Here is a 17,633-nt window from a genome sequence, read left to right as displayed (position 1 = left end):
ACACACACACACACACACACACACACACAGAGAGAGAGAGAGAGAGAGAGAGAGAGAGAGAGAGAGAGAGAGAGAGAGAGAGAGAGAACTATTATCCTGATAAGTCTGAAGAAGTAAACTATATTTATATTTTTTTCTGACCATGAGCACATGTTTTTGTATTTCATATGATATGAAAAACCTAGAAAAAAGCATAAACCAAGCTGCTATATATTAAATGGAATTATTTTAGATTGTTTAGGGATTGAAGGTACAATAATCTACATCAGACAGTTAATCCAGAGAACAACCCCAGTAATTTGGGGGAAAAATTGTTCTTACTGCTCTAAAGAATGTTTAAAGGATTGTTGTAACAATTTGTATCAAATGAGAAACTTGGGGGTCTGAATTGGGAAAGAATAGAGATAAAATGTGGCTTGTCCTCACTGGAGAGAGAACAGTGCACCTTTCCCCTCATTCAATACCAGTGAGTTGTTAGAATTTTAACTTTGTTTGCTTCCTAGAAACCACCTGTCCAAGGAGACACAGTTAAACATAGAAATGATCAAAAGACAGACATCTGAAGAGACAAGAAACAGAATGAGGACGCATCAGTTCCTGAATAATGGAAAGATGGCTTCAGCACCTGCTTAGGGAATACAGGCAAGGCTGGTCAAGGCTGGCCAAGGCTATGAAAAAGGATTCTGAAGAATTTTCCAGAATTAGCAGGATCCCATACATATTACTCCAACCTTAGCTATATTATATGCAATTGTGCTCTTTTTCTTGGAAACAGGGCCATACTTCACCTGCCTGCACTAGCCAGACTCTTGCCAAGAATTACAAAAATATGCTACCAAAACCATGAAATGAATGCCAATCGCAAGCTAATGAAATAAATAAAACCATTGTCCCTGGAGCTGAGACGTGTTCAGCTGGATTGTCACTGAAAGGGAAAAGATGTCTGTGTTCTCTGGCAATAAACTGGTTACGGTGGGTCACACAGACTTTGAGAGAATACTTTTTAAGATCTTGAAATCATCCAGGAACTTCAGAAAATGTCTACTGGAAGCTATCACCAACTGACTCCTTTGTTTAAATAGCACAAGGGCAGAAATACGTGAAAATCATCCTCTGTTGGGTAACAGAGTGAGGAAACTGTACCATCATCCATCTCAATGATCCCAGAATGTCCAACGGAATTTCAATGAAACCTTCAGACACTTTGGCATGATTCTTTATCAGCTTTGTAGTATGGTTACAAGATTTGCTATTTTCTTTTTCATTTGTGTAAGTAGAAGAAGCATATATCAACACTATATATCAGAACTGAAATTTCTACTTGCCTTAGGAACACACCTTTACTTCCATGACATTCTAGTATTATGGCAAATTGACAACACATTGGGAGCTGCTAATATCCACACATCATCGTGTTAGTATCCAGGTAACATTAGGTTGGTTTATGATAGCAGAGATAAGGGACCTTGTGTGTGCCTACAATAAAAGAGCTGGGTTAAATTAGGTAGGACAGACCCTGAGTGAGCATATATGAGCCAGAACCCTCTCAACCTGAAGAGAAGTGCAGAGAAACTGAAGAGTGGAAACAAGAGTTGCAAGCAGAGATAGAAAAAGAGGAAAAGCAGAGCTGCCTTCAAAGCTGTGTCTGCTGGGGACAGCACTCAACCTGATGACGGATCATTAAGTAAATCTTTTCTGAAGCTCAGTGATCTAATATGGAAATAGCTTCTGTTAGCTGTTCAGCAATAGCTGCAGAGATAGGGCTGTGCCTTGAAGTAAAACATTCAGTTAACTTGGAATGATATCTTTCATCTCTAAAACACGCATTCATTTTAAGTTTTTCTTACAACGAATGATAAACTTTATCAATTATCGTGTTTAATCACAAGCATGGATTGTTTAACTGCATTCTCTAACAGTGACTTTCTTAGTATCTCTTGGTATTTGTGCATAAAACTATATTGCCTCAATATAGGAAGCCCAAATCACCGAGCTTTAGATTCTGCCCTTTATCATTAGCTCTGTAAACAGAGATAATGACTTCTTTTTACATGGTAAGGAATTTTATACCGGTCAGGCTGAGAACCCAAATATAGTTTTCCTCTTGCTAGAGTCATCTAGCTGCACGGTGCACCTCCGCTTCTCTATTTCTTCTTGTGTTCCAAGATGAATTCAGGACGGTGTTGATCAACTCTAGTTTTACCTCTTCTTAATCAGGGTATTATACCTAAGTTTAAATATAGGGATCCCAAGACAGATACAGCTGCAGGCCAACCAAGAGGAAGTGAGGGTTAATAATGCTGCATGCCTCAGAATGTTATTAAGTGATGAAAAGGGTTCAGTGACCTAACTGATAAAATTCAGACAAAGATAAATTATATTCATCTACTCTTTCAGTAAATTATTCAAAATGATCAATTAACTCTGGCTAGTTCTATGAACAGGAGTCACCATTTGAAATATATAATTATGATACTTGACAATATTTAATTGAGCATCTTTCCTTGGTATCATTGCTTAATTGCTTTATGTGCAGAAGTAGGATTTCTTAGCGGAACTCTCCTCTCTTTGAAGACATAGATCATGTCTTCTCACCTAAGAGATTCTTTCAGATATCTCCATGCAAAGAACACATTAATTGAATTGTTATAAATAAATCTTTAAAATTAAATTGAAGAGGACTTTTTTCCCCATAGGCCACAAGAGGGCGCCAGACCTCATGACGGATGGCCATGAGCCACCGTGCGTTTGGTGGGAATCGAACTCTGGACCTCTGGATTTCACGACAATCGGGCAATGAACAGTGCTCTAAACCGCTGAGCCATTTAATGTTGGCAAGAGTCTTGACTCTGGAGGGGTTTCCAGGTGTCCAAAAAGATGCCCCCCAGCTTGTTCTTGGGCAGCAAAGGAGAGGGTACCTGAACTGGCCTTATCCAGTAGCCACACTGATAAATATCTTGCATATCACCATAGAACCTTCATCTGGCGATAGATGGAGATAGAGACAGAGATCCACATTGAAGCATTGGACTGAGCTTCCAAGGTTCATACATATGAAGAGAAGAAGGAAGGAGAACATGAGCAAGGAAGTCAGGCCCGCGAGGGATGCGTCCACCCTCTGAGATGGCGGAACTGATCTAATGAGAGATCACCAAGGCCAGTTGGACTGGAACTGATGGAGCATGTGATCAAACCGGACTCTCTGAACGAGGCTGATGGTGGAGGCTGATGGGGAAGCCAAAAACAATGGCTTTGGGTTTTGATTGTACTGCATGGACGGTCTTTGTGGGAGCCTAGTTTGTTTGGATGCTCACCTTCCTGGACCTGGGGGAAACAGGGAGGACCTTGGACTTCCTATGGGGTAGGGAACCCTGACTGCTCCTTGGACTGGAGAGGGAGGAAGAGGGGGAGTTGGGAGAGGGGAGGAAAGTGGGAGGAGGAAAGGAGGTGGAAATTTTCAATAAAAAATAAATTTAAAAAAATTAAATTGAAATCAGGGTATAGAGATAGAGATGATTTGGAAAGGAGACAAAGTGTGTAAGGGTGGATACAGGGATACTGTGTAAGCTCTCGTGTAATCATTTTCTATTCCACTATACAGTGGCCACAGGCTTTGCCTCTGTAATGTGCACATACTAGTTTATTCATACACACACAAAATTGTGCATTAGTATTCAGTTAAGGGAGTGCTCCCCAACATAGTAAGACTTCTAAGATTTCTCCACTGCACACTCATTAATTCTTTTAAGACTTTTATTCTATGTCATGTTCCGAAAAAGAATGCAAGGATTTAGACGAACATTCACAACACTCTACACCACTGGAGTTTGGACCATTTATTGTTGAAGTTTTTCTTTAGACTCAACCAGGAAGTAGTTGGGGAGCTGGAGGTAACTGGAGTAGTTGTCCTGCCTTTCCTCTGAATCTTGATTGCACTGCTCCTTTCATGCCCCAGGCATACACCCTGATTCTTTTCCAGATGTATCGGCACTGGATTAAAGTCCAAAGCAGGCATTTCCAAAGTCATCAGACACTTCCACACAGATGCCAGATCTTGTTGATTCCTCCTGCCTCTCTGCCTGTGCTCCCACGCATAACCGCCTTCTTAGAAAAGCTGATAACCAAGCCAAGCCATTCCAACCTTGGCTGTCTCCAGCACTGTGTGAGCCAAGCCCGGCAATTACTGAAAACTGTTGTTTGCTCCCTGTGCAGAATCATAACTCCAGTGGTTTCCCTTTGGCAATGAGGGGGATTTAATATTTCCTTGTTCTTAGGATCATAAAATTTTCAAAATCATAAACTTTTAGAGCTCAGAGGGACTCTGAAGATACCCTTTGAGTTTAAAACTGGCTTGGATACTGCTTGTCAATTCAGTGTATTTTAATTGGATGCCACCGCAAAATATCTAGTCTATATACTTTCCAGCTCTTCAAGGTCTTCCATTTTTTGTTTTTGTTAATTTTGTCTGGTTGCTTGTTTTGATTTGTTTTGAATTTTGATTTAAGGCCTCATGTACCCCAGATGTGCTAGGATTCTATGCTTAAATGGAGGACATTCAACTTATGACTCTACTGCTTCTAACTGTGCTGAGATTATGTGCCACCACCCCTGTTTATGTGGTGCTTGGGATGGAAGTCAGGACTTTGTGTATGCTAGGAAAGTAATCTATAGATGGAACTAGATGCTTAGGCCCTTCCGCATATGGTTTCAAACATACCAATAGAATTAAACTAGATGCTGGGTATATCACCCTCAACAGTACACTAATTCCAGAAATAAATGTGGAAGAAATTATTAGTTTCTGGAGGCAGGAAAAGGTGTTTTTGTATGTGTGTGCTTGTCTGTCTGTCTGTGGATGCTTTTCATTATATTACCCAGAGAAAGAGGGAATTCTGCATAGATAACAATCATGTCAATATGAATGACTAATTCTTTAGTATGAAACACTGACAATGTTTGTTTATTATATAATAAAACAATTGCCTTTGTTAATAATTCAATTAAGCATCTGATTCTATTAGGTATTGAATCTATAAAATGAAATGAACTACATAAATTAAGTCTTCCACATATATAACTGTTATTTTTATGTGCATAAACAATTTGAAACTTTAGATTTGAGTAATATCTTCAGTAAGGAAAAGCTAGCAGGCAGATTTATATAGTTTGCTCATTTAAGATAATTCGTTTTGAAAAATATAAGCATTTCTAGTAATTAGAAATTACTAACATATAAATTTTCTCATTTAAATTTTTTCCATGAGAAACCAATATTAGATCCAGCAAAACCTGAGGGCTGACATGATTGCTCAGTGAATAAGGGTGCTTGCCACTGAGTCTGATGATCTGCATCAGCTCCAAGAATCTCCCTGGCGGGATGTAAGAATCTACTCTAGCTTGTTGGCTGACCTCCACACATGCACTTTGAAATGAATAGACACATACACACATGAGAGAGAGAGAGAGAGAGAGAGAGAGAGAGAGAGAGAGAGAGAGAGAGAGAGAGAGAGAGAGACGCGTGCACACAGAAGCAAACACACACGTGTATCCAAACAAATAAATCAATAAATGTGTTATTTAAACCCCAAAAGGTCATTTTATTTTACAGCACATTTACCAAATTGATGCTTAAGATCAACAAATGTGACTGTCCACAAATACACTTTAGAATCATGTGGGGGGATATAATTCCACAATAAGAGAAAAATAGTTTACATTATTAATCTCTATGGAATTAAATAAAAACCATGGTTGCAGTTACGGGGTAATAATTATTTCTGACCCATGCCCTGTAAAGTAAAGTCCTAAATTTTCTTTGACACTTATCAATTTTTTGTAAAATTATTGAAGACTTCATTCAATCATTCTGTTCTTGAACAAAACAGAAAATTGGCATTTGAAGGCAATAGGTCCAAACACTGACAACAAATAGAACATGCATGTGCAAAAATAACTAAAGAAGGCTAATCCCAAGCCATGCATGTACTAACCTCACCTCAGAATGATGAGCTGGTAAGCAGTTCAAAAGGCTTACCTTGTCAAGACTGCTGCAGATGTTGCTTAGAGTTTAGGGAAAGTTTACAAGACTGACTTCAGTTACCTCATTCTGATAGAAAACTAATATTAGTAAATAATCATTAAACATTGAATTCATAATTAATAAAGAATTTATATCTTTGTTTTTCATAGAGAGCACCAGAAAGTCAGGTGGGGGGACATGACTCTAATCCCCGCCCTCGGGAGGCAAGCCGATCTCTGAGTTTGTGGTTGGCTTGGCCTACAGAGTAAGTTTTTTCTATACAAAAATGTTGTCTAAGTAAAGTCTTTGTGAAGGGGTAAGATATATTAATGTCAGGCATTGATGATTTTAATGAAACTTTAAAAGTAGCGATGTATATACATGAAAAGAGCAGTGGAGAAAGTAAACACAGATGTGAATAACATATTTAGTCAATATTCTTCGTCATTAAAAAGTATTTGAGGATCAATATTTGATGTAAATAAAATTATTTTTATATAGATATTTGATTGTGTTTAAAGATCAGGCTATGGGAATTTTATGTCTTTGCCACATATAAAATTTCTTGGGTATTTTTATCATTCTAAAATAAAGAAGGGAAAATATGCTTTCCCTGAAAGGAAGCCTGATTTATTTTTGGCTTTCTAAATGTTATTTCTATAAACATCATATTGAAAAATACATATTAAATGCACTGAGAACAGAAACTATAACAGATATTAATTTGGGGATGGTTTCCTTATAGACTGAGATAAATCTGTACTATATAAAAACACATTTACATGACTGTATATAGAACCCTAGGCCTTGTTCATACTAGTACTTTACCACAGAACTGCCTGCCCACTCCAATGTGTATAATACATGTTATTTAACTACGCGATCCATTAATTAACATAGATTATTTTCTCATCAATTAGCAAGTACTAAAAAAGACAGACTTTTGTGTGCAATTCATTCTTGAAAAATGTCCAGACAGAATGAAGATTTGAAAACTTTCAAATGGTGAACATGCATAGTATACTTGCCTCACTTCACATGGTACTACAAAGGACCTATCTGTACATGACAGTCATCCTAGGAAAGGAGACCACACGTCAGGCGTCTGGTGGCCAGGTGCAAATTCTGCTAGGCTATGCCAGCAAGCAGCTACCTTGGGTGCTGACTCTTGTTATCCTGGAAAGTGAGCACTTGTATTGAGGTAAGCGCTTCCTGTTTGTTTTCCTAGTGAGGTGAAAGCAGAGGCTAGATTACCTGAGGCCAACCTTCTACTTCCATCAAAAGCATCTCTTTCTACAACTCAGCAAGTTCCCATGACGTTGAAGACAACACATGATAGACAGGAAGAATCAGTATGAGTTGTTGGTTTTTCACCTATAGATGGAGTTTCTTGAAAGTGGTTAGTCACACTTACTTCCTTTAAATGACCAGCGGTCTATGCCTCTAGGGATAGAACTGTTCCTCACAATCATCCCCATGCTTACAATTAAGTCAATGAAACTTCTCAACCAACATAGGGAATACTTCAAAGAATCAAAGAACAACTGACATGGGGTGGGGACCCAGAGGAGATAGGAAGAGAGTATGGGAAAGTAAGGCCTTTCCTCACCTATTGGTTTAGAAAAGCAGCTGGGCCAGGGACTAGGAATGCCAAAGTGGTAGAGGAAGTATCTGTTCCTAAGATCCAATATCTCTGCTGTCTTTCTACACTATGGTCTATCTAAAGGGTGTTTTCAGGTACAAGTTCTCAAATAAATAAATAAGACCTATTGGTTTCATCACTTTCCTGAAACCCCCTTATCAATGTCAGACGGTCAGACCCCGCCACACATGTGCACATGTTCCTCCTACCTCTCCTTCCTGAGCTCTTTTGTAGTCATCTGCAATGCTCAGTCTTTGCAAAATTATTATGAGTAGGGAGAAATGGATTTATTTGGTTTGCCAAGAGTGTCTTAACTCAACAGCGGTTTTATCTGTGCTTCACCTAAAAACATTCAATGCGGATATTACATTTGACTGAATAGATGAACATCCTACTCAATAGTAATTGATCAGATTAATGCTAAGATAATTAAATTCTTTCATTAGAAGTATTAAAGTTACAGACTAAGACAGTAAAATATAAGATGGTGTGTTTGTTTAGTTTATGCACATGAAGACTTCAGTTTAGAGAAATCGCATTACGATCATCTTCAAAGCCCTATTACTATACTATATTGAATCAGAGTCATGGAGCACACACACACACACACACACACACACACACACACACACACACACCATTACTTTTATTCCTGTTTCCCTAACTCCCATTGAGTGTATTTCTTTTTCACCTTGGTTGCTTCAGCTCCCAGTGGGATATTTCACCTCTTCTTTCCGTTCATCCTTTTTCTTTCCCTTCCTTTTACTTTCCTTAAAATCTTCAGCCTACTAGGAAGAGTAATTACACTCACAGCTTCTCTTATCATCGTCCCCCAGCATAGTCCTTTCAAGTCTAATGGCTGTGACTAGGTGCCGTCTCTGAATGTGCTGGTCTGCAAGCACACATGAGCATTCTCTTAACCTCAGGAGATGAGCGGCAGTTGGGTGAGTGGGAACAAAATTGCTTCTGCTAAATGTCGGTGGGTGGAAAATGTTAGCTGCCTGATCGGTTTTTGAAAATGCTGTAATAATATTTCTCGTTTAATTAAGTGTGTGAGAAGAACATTGGTAAGGCTCAGAGGGATGCCCACAGACAACCTGCGTAGTTGTGCAGAGAAGGGGAAAACTGGGCTAAAATACACTGCGTTCAGACTGAAGATAACCTTCCACTGGTACATACAGTAAGAGACAATTACCAAAATAAGGACAGAAGCTATCAAGTCTCTTCAATAAGCCCACTCCAAGCAATAATGTCTTTATAAATGTAACCCACCTACAACTCTGTTGTCATGTGATCTTTTTAAATGCAGAAAGAATGAATGAGACTTTGTTAATAAATCTCTATTATAAATAGGGATTGGCTAGAATTCAGGAAAAAGCAAAGGGCTTGCTGAAGAAAACAGAATTCAGATATATTTGAGAAAACAGTCACCATACTGGCAGGATAGGATGTGGTTGCAGGAAGCTTCCTTGGAATGCCAGAATGGGCTGTATCAGGCAAGGGGGCTTCCCAACCTCAGACTCAAAAAGAAAATTTCTGTAGTCACTTTGGACTTTTTGTTGGGGTTTTCCCTCTACAGGTGTGAGATGATGATGTATTGACTGGATGTTGGATTGAGAGACTACATAACAGGATGTGATTTCGCAACAGCAACAACAACAACACATCTGGGTTTAGTTGTAAGTTTTCTCTCTTTGATAATCAAGTGCACAGAACAGTGAACATAGACAAAGAGCATCCAGGCCAGAGACAACAGGAAATAGTAGGGGGAACCCATCAAGTAGGGAGTTCTCAGGATATCAGTATTTCTATAGTCATTTTCAATAAGGTTATATCCAATTATAATGCTCTCAAGAAGTTGAAGTTTTTACAATCATGTATTAATTGTGCAAAATAAATTGGAGAATAATTTCCCCAGTTACTTTTCTTCCTTTTCCCTCCTCCCAATCTCTTTCTCTTCCCCAATAGCCCTGCTTTCCTGCCTTTCCCAATCTTCTCTCACATTGAAAATCTGAGGATGCAGATAAATATCAGAAGAATCCTTTCACCCATCTATAGTTCCATTCTTTCTTCCCCCTGAGAACAACATGCCTTGCTTTTGTCCAGGCTTATACACCTCTGAGGAGAATATTTACACGCTTGCATGGGATGCTCAGTTCTCATAAACTGTGTTTCAAAACTGTCAGGAACTTGCATGGTGTGTGTATTATGACCTCGCACTCTACTGCGATGCGTTTCAATAAATTTGAGAAGTAGTGTTCCAACATTAAAATTATTGACCAGGGATGAGTGAAGGAACAAAATGTTAAGTGTTTGACCTCATGTTAACCATAGAGGTGAAACAACAGTCTGGTTATTTGTAGCTTAGCTATAAAATTTTGGTTCATCTTGCCCAATTATCCCTGATTTTCACAGAATTTCACTTACAAAATACAATAGAAAGTGTCAATATCCCAGCAAAATTCTTCACAGACATCAAAAGAACAATACTAACTTCATATGGAAATGCAAAAAAACCAAAAACAACAACAACAACAAAAAATTCTGTACAACAAAGAAACTTTTGAAGGCATCAGAATCCCAGCCTACAAATTCTACTATAGAGCTACAGTAATGAAAACAGCTTGGTATTGGAATAAAAACATACATGAAGACCAATGGAATTGAATTGAAGACCCAGATATCAATCCATACATCTATGAACACCTGATTTTTGCAAAGAAATTAAAAATACAAAATAAAAAAAGAAAGCATATCCAACAAATGGTGTTGGCATAACTGGATATCAACAAGAACATCATTTTTAAAATTACATATCTTTATGTGTTATTATTATATACACTGATTCTTCAAAATTTTCTATAGGCTTCTCAACTGAGTCTACAATCAAAAACTAGAAGACAACAAACCGAAATCTCTGAATACATGAAAGCGAAAATTTCTACCTGCAGTTGTTTTGAGAATGTGAGTGATGGATGCACTCCCTTGTAGGCAAGCAAGAGTTCAGTCAAGTTCCAACATGTCCCCTGACTGCCACATTGTCCCTTTAATCCCAACTTCAAAACAAAGTTGACTGCCTTTCTTGCATATGACATTGACTTCACAGAGCTGGCATTATTAGGAATGAGGAAATGTATGTGCAAATTGCTTTGAAATATACTTTATGATTTTCAAGTTCCAACTACTCTGTTTTCTTTGTCTATTATCCCTACTATAATGATCATGGTTATGAAACTACTTATAGAAAAAGGTGATGCTCTTTCCACCACCAGATAGAAAGAGTAGTCTACACTTGGTTCCATGATGAATGTTTATGTTATAACTGATTAGATAGTGTTTTTTTCTAAGTCATCATACTTAAGAGATTATTTAAAACTCATTTTTATTTGCTTATTTGATGAGATAGTGACTCTCCTGTAGCCTAGACCAGCTGTCAAGTTTGTTATCCTCCTGTCTCAGCCTCCCAATGACAGTATCAACATGTATCATCCAAGCAGGCTAAGAATGTTTTTGAAGAAAACATTTTTTTTTACTAAATGTAGGAAATAAATAGAAAATGGCAAAGGAAAATTATATTCTTAGTTCTACTGACTAATGCAATATCATAACAGAAGTTTACTTTATTTCTAAGATTTTTTACCTGTGAATAATTTTGGTATAACTTTATACTATATTTATACCAAACTATGCATGCAATGTTGCAGTCATTGTTTTCTTTTAATATTTTTACAAAATTATTTTTGTTATTGATAAACAAATCAACTTTCAATGATGTAATTTATTATATAATTATAAAGATTATATTTATTTCTGCATCTGTATATGTAAATTGTTCTATAGATTATATCTTATTTCTTATAACTGCATATCTAAATTGAACATCATTAAAAAACATCCTGAATTTAAGTGCTGAAATGAAATTATATAATCAATAAGGTTCTTTGAATGTTCTAGATTATTACATTAGTCATTGGATTCATGTTAGCATTTTCAAGATTAAAATCCTAAAACAAATTTTATGTACCAGAGTCTCTTTTGTATAAAAATACTTCACAGATTTAGACTTTTGTACGAGCTGCTTATCATTTGTGACAACTTTCTTTGTAAGATAATAATTATTGTGCATATTTTTACTATGTATATAATTAACTTTTTATAATTTTATTTGACTTCAACAATGCAGTAAGTTCATTAATATTCAGGGAATTTTGTTACTAATATAACATGATTGACTCTTCAGAACTTTAAAATAATTAGTTAGAATAATACCTGCCAAAAAATTGTTCCGAATACAATCTATTTGCAAGTTGGAAAGGTACTGTATAGAAATGTTGTGTATCTTCTCAGTTCCTTATAAGGGATAATCTTTGAATTCTGAGAACTACAACCAAAATAAGTTAAAACTCCCACTGGGTGGATTAATTTTAAACACTTGTAATAAGCTATTTTTAATCTAATTACTTATTTCTCAATTATAAAAGTTTCCATCTTTTATTTTGTATAAAATATATGTGGAAAGAGGTTGTTTTCATAATCACAATGTGTTTCATCTTCTCATGCCCCACTAATTCATGACAAAATGTTTTAAAAGCTAAAAGCCAAACTAAATAGACAAATAATTAATCCTTTTACACCTGGGATAATAGGTGGGTGGATATTTGTCTCTAAAATCTCATAACACTGAAATAAATGAGAGTTAGTATTAGCTCACCCCCAAAATATTTCTACATATTAGCCAATCTGTCTTTAGATATTTATTGCTCAGTTTAATTTTTACATTTAACATGAGTATTATTTTAAGTAGTTGGTTATCTCTAGGTTAGATATTTTTTACTCATGCCAAAGAAAACCTAAGGAAAGTTAATGAAAAAGAACACATTTTCAAGATAACCCTGTGGGGGTCTATTAGCCCCTATTAATATTTATATCTCCTACCATTTAATGCCAAGTTCATCTTTCTAACACTTTTATTTTCTTCTCAAATCAGTTCATTGCAAATAAGTTCTGTGCAGGTTTTAAGTAAAATATACTCCTCAGCTATTTTTAAGTCTATCATCAACATATCTTGTCTTACCTACTGGTATGTCTATGTACTAAGACAGAAAATATCAACTTTTAAACAATTTGATCCTTTATTTTTCTGATTCACTATTATTTCCCACTAGCCATGCAATTTTACTATTGAACATATTTTTTTATAAAGTGTCTTACATTTTCTTAAAAATTAGAAAAAGATGAGGTCATATACATCATTTGTAAGCAGAGGTCAGAATTTTAAGAGCCATGAGAAAACTCTGAAGAGTCCTAAGCATGGAGATGATCTGACTTATATTGTTCTGAAATTGAAAGGTTTATGCAGAATGGGTATAGGAGTTGAACTACCTAGAAATGATGCTTTGCTTTCCTGTGGACACAGAGAAGAATATACATCTATATCTGACATGAGGTAAAATATGCCTTGAATCAGCATAACTTAAAAAAGACATTTTTAAAACCATGGAAAACTCTATCCTCACAGAATATACTTATATGGAGAAAAGAGAAGAGTAAAACCTGGAAATGTCCAGTATCTCTTATTTAGCTGGTGATAGTGCCTTAAAGTTGGCCACTAGTGACTGACACTATAGAAAGTGAAATGGTAAATAAGGGGAACTACAGAACTATGCATGCCCCTCATATGAACAGAGGCACAAGTTTTATTTTTTTTTAAATAAGAAATCTAGACAGGAGCAGGCTTAGGCAGTGATGTCCACAAGAGCAGGTACAAGGGAATAACTTCTGAGAAAGCAGGCCCAAGCCAGAGACCTCTGAGGGAATAGGCCTGAGCTAACAACCTCCACCAGAGCAGATCCGAGCCAGAGACCTTCGTCAAAGCAGGCCTGAGCCAGGAACCTCTGCTGGAGCAGGCCCAAGGCAGTGATCTCAGTGGGAGTATCCCCAAGCAAGCAACCTCCATAGGCACATACCTGAAAGATCACTGGGACTGCAGAGCAACACCCCCCCCACACCCCAGGAAAGCCAAGTGACCTCCAGGAACACCTAGTGACCTCTAGGGTGACTGGAATCGTGGCTCTGACCGTACCCCAAGGAGCAACCCTCTGAACCTCTTCCACTGGCACCTGGAAGAGTGATCACCAGAGACACAGCCCCAACAACACCAATCAGAGGAAAAGATGGCTAGACAAGTTAAAAACACAACACAACAAAGAGGAACACAGAAACACAACACCAATGAAAACCAGTGACTATACAACGGCAAGACTTGAACACCCAAATATAAATAAAGCAGAAGAAAATAAGCTAAAAAATAACTTTAGGAAAATGTTTGAGGCCCTTAAAGAGGAAGTGAAAAACTCCCATCAAAAAAATGGGGAAAAGACAAACAAAAAGTTGGAAGAAATCAACATATCCCTTAGAGAAAACCAAGCCAAAACAATCAAACAGATGAAAGAAATGATTCAAGACTTAAAAACCTAAATAGAGACAATAAAGAAAACACAAATTGAAGGAATTCTGGAAATGGAAAATATGAGAAAACAATCAGGAACCACAAATGCGAGCAAAAACATCAGAATACAAGATATGGAAGAGAGACTCTCAAGCGTTGCAGATACAATAGAGAAAATAGACTGATTGGTTTAAAAACATTAAATCTAACAAAAGCTTAACACAAAATATCCAGGAAATATGGAAAAACCGTGAAAAGTCCAAAGTTAAGAATAACAGGGATAGAGGAAGGAGAAGTCCAACTCAAAAGCACGAAAATATATTCAAAAAAACAGAAAAAAAGTTCCCCAACCTAAAGAAAGATATTCATATGAAGTTACAAGAAACTTATGGACAAAAGAACAATCTGAATCAAAAAAGTACTCTTGCCACATAGTAATCAAAACACTAAACATACAGAATAAAGAAAGAATATTAAGAGTTATAAAAGAAACGGTCAAGTAACATATAAAGGCAGACCTATCAGAATTATACCTGACTTCTCAATATTAACAATGACAGCCAGGAGGTCCTGGTGAAATGTTATGCAAATGCTAAGAAACCACAGATGCCAGCTCAGACTATTATACCCAGAAAAACTTTCAATCACCATAGACAGAAAAAACAAGATACCCATGACAGAACCAGATTTACCAAATACTCAGTAACAAACCCACACATACACAGAGTTCTAGAAGGAAAATTCCATCCCAGTGAAGTTAACCACATTAACAAAAAACACAGACAATGGATGATCTCACAGCAGCAAACCCCAAAGAAGGGGAAAACACACACAATAACATCACTAACAATAAAAACTAAAACAACAGGATCTAGCAATCACTGGTCATTATATCCCTTAATGTAAATGAAGTCAACTCATCTATAAAAAGACACAGGCTAACAGACTGGATACAGAAACAGAATCCATCCTTCTGCTGCATACAAGAAACACACTTTAACCTTGAAGACAGACACTGCCTTAGAGTAAAGGGTTGTGGGAAATTTTTCCAATCAAATGGACCTAAGTTGGAGTAGCTATCCTAATATTAAGAAAATAGACTTCAAACTATAATCAACCAAAAGAAACAAAGAAGGACATTTCATATTAGTTAGAGAAAATCCATCAAGAGGAAATCTCAATACTTAACATCTATGTCCCAAATACAAGGGCAGCCTCACATGTAAAATACATACTACTAAAGCTTAAATCACACATTAAACCACACACACTAATAGTGGGAGAATTCAATACCCCAGTCTCACCACTGGACAGGTCTGTCAGACAGAAATTAACAGAGAAATAAGAGAGCTAACAGGTGTTATGACTCAAATGGACTTACCAAACATCTATAGAGCATTCCATCCAAACATAAAAGAATATACCTTCTTCTCGGCACCTCACGGAACCTTCTCAAAAATTGTCCACATACTAGGGAACAAAGCAAGCCTCAACGGATACAAAATATTTGGAAAAACGCCATGTATGTTATTGGATCACTAAGACTTAAAATTAGAATTTAACAGCAACACTAATTCCACAAAGCCCACAAATACTTGAAAATTAAACAATACTCACGTGAATCACCAATGGATCAAGGAAGAAATAAAGGGATAGATCAAAGACTTGCTAAAATTCAATGAATATGACCACACAACATACTCAAATTTATGTGACACAATGAAAGCAGTGTTAAGAGGAAAGTTCATAGCACTCAACGCCTATATAAAGAAGCTGGAAAAATTCCTCACTAGAGAGTTAACAGAACACCTGAAAACTCTAGAACAAAAAGAAGCAAACTCATCCAGAAAAGCAAGACAGCAGGAAATAATCAAACTGTGAGCTGAAATCAACAAAATAGAAATGAAGAAAACAATACAAAGAATCAGTGAGACAAAGAGTTGATTCTTTGAGAAAATCAACAAAATAGAAAAACCTTTAGCAAGCTAACCAATATTCACAGAGAGAATATCCAAATTAACAAAATCAGAAATGAAAAGAGGACATAACAACAGACATGGAGGAAATTCAGAGAACCATCGAAACTTCAAAAACCTGTACTCCACAAAATTGGACAGCTTTAAGGAAATGAACAATTTTCTGGATAAATATCACTTATCAACATTAAATCAATACCAGATAATCAAATTAAATAGACCTATAACTGCTAAAGAAATAGAATCAGTTATCAAGTCTTTCAACCCCCCCCCCCAAAAAAAAGCCTAGGACCAGATGGTTTTCGCACAGAATTCTATAAGATTTTCAAAGAAGATCTAATACTTCTCAAATTTTTCCACACAATAACAACAGAAGAAACATTGCCAAATTCTTTTTATAAAGCTACAATTACTCTGATACCCAAACCACAGAAAGACATTACTAAGAAAAAGAATTACAGACCAATCTCACTGATGAACATTGATGAAAAAATATTCAATAAAATACTGGCAAACTGAACTCAAGAACACATCAGAAAAACCCACTGTGATCAAGGCAGCTTCATCCCAGAGATGCAGGGATGGTTTAACATATGAAAATCTGTCAAAGTAATCTAACATATAAAGAAACTTAAGAAAAAAACCCCACGTGGTCATCTCATTAGATGCTGAGAAAGCCTTTGACAAAATACAACATTCCTTTATGATAAAGGTCTCAGAGAAGGGATACAAGGAACATATCTAAACATAATAAAGGCAATATACAGCAAGTCAACAGCCAACATCAAACAAGTGAGGAGAAATGCAAAGCAATCCCACTGAAGTCAGGAACAAGACAAGGTTGTCCACTCCCTCCGTAGCTATTTAAGATTTACTAGAGATTCTAGCTAGAGCAATACGACAACAAAAGGAGATCAAGGGGGTGGGTACAAACCGTAAAAGAGGAAGTCAAACTCTCATTATTTGCTGATGATATGATAGTTTATAAGTGGTCTCAAAAATTCTACCTAGGAACAATTTTAAAAAAGAGGTAATTTATTCAGTCTTTGTTGCTCTCCTTTGTTTTCATCAAATCTGAATGAATGATTTGGGTTTGATTTGGATTTAGTAAACTGATGATGAGCAACATTTGCTTTAAATGAAAAACACAGACAGAAGAACAATCTTAATGGAAGGATCATATTAAAAAGGTATTGAGCCTGGAAATCTCCTCTGCCTAGACATTAGTTTCTCTTTGCTTCCCATCCACACTGGAGGCATCACTATTATTGCCCAGGCTTTCTCATAGTGATGCTACAAGCTGTGATTTTAAAAAGAGTTATTATCTCCTTGTTAGGTGGCATATTTATCTCAAACACTACAATGATAATTTGTTAAGTGATGTAAAGAAGAAATCGTCTTCAAGAATAGCCACATTGAGAAAATGTTTGGAGGTGGTTGTGTTGTTTTCTACATGAATGTTTAAGTTAGTATCTAAGAACTCTTAGGACTGTCTTCTGTTCCCAAGTCTAAGCTGCTGTTGTCATTAAAAAGGTTGTAAGTTCCTCT

General features: G+C 36.6%; 1 protein-coding gene across 1 annotated transcript in view; it reads right to left on the bottom strand.

Moving 5' to 3' along the window:
* Lsamp (limbic system associated membrane protein) overlaps window positions 1-17,633 on the bottom strand; it is a 622,510-nt gene that overhangs the window by 548,436 nt on the left and 56,441 nt on the right. The gene's annotated exons all lie outside the window — the stretch shown is intronic.

This window comes from Alexandromys fortis, unplaced genomic scaffold (assembly GCF_014885135.2).
Source record: "Alexandromys fortis isolate MF-2015 unplaced genomic scaffold, M_Fortis_MF-2015_v1.1 scaffold_4, whole genome shotgun sequence".
NCBI classification, from domain to species: Eukaryota; Metazoa; Chordata; class Mammalia; order Rodentia; family Cricetidae; genus Alexandromys; species Alexandromys fortis.
This window is presented reverse-complemented; position numbering and strand designations above follow the sequence as displayed.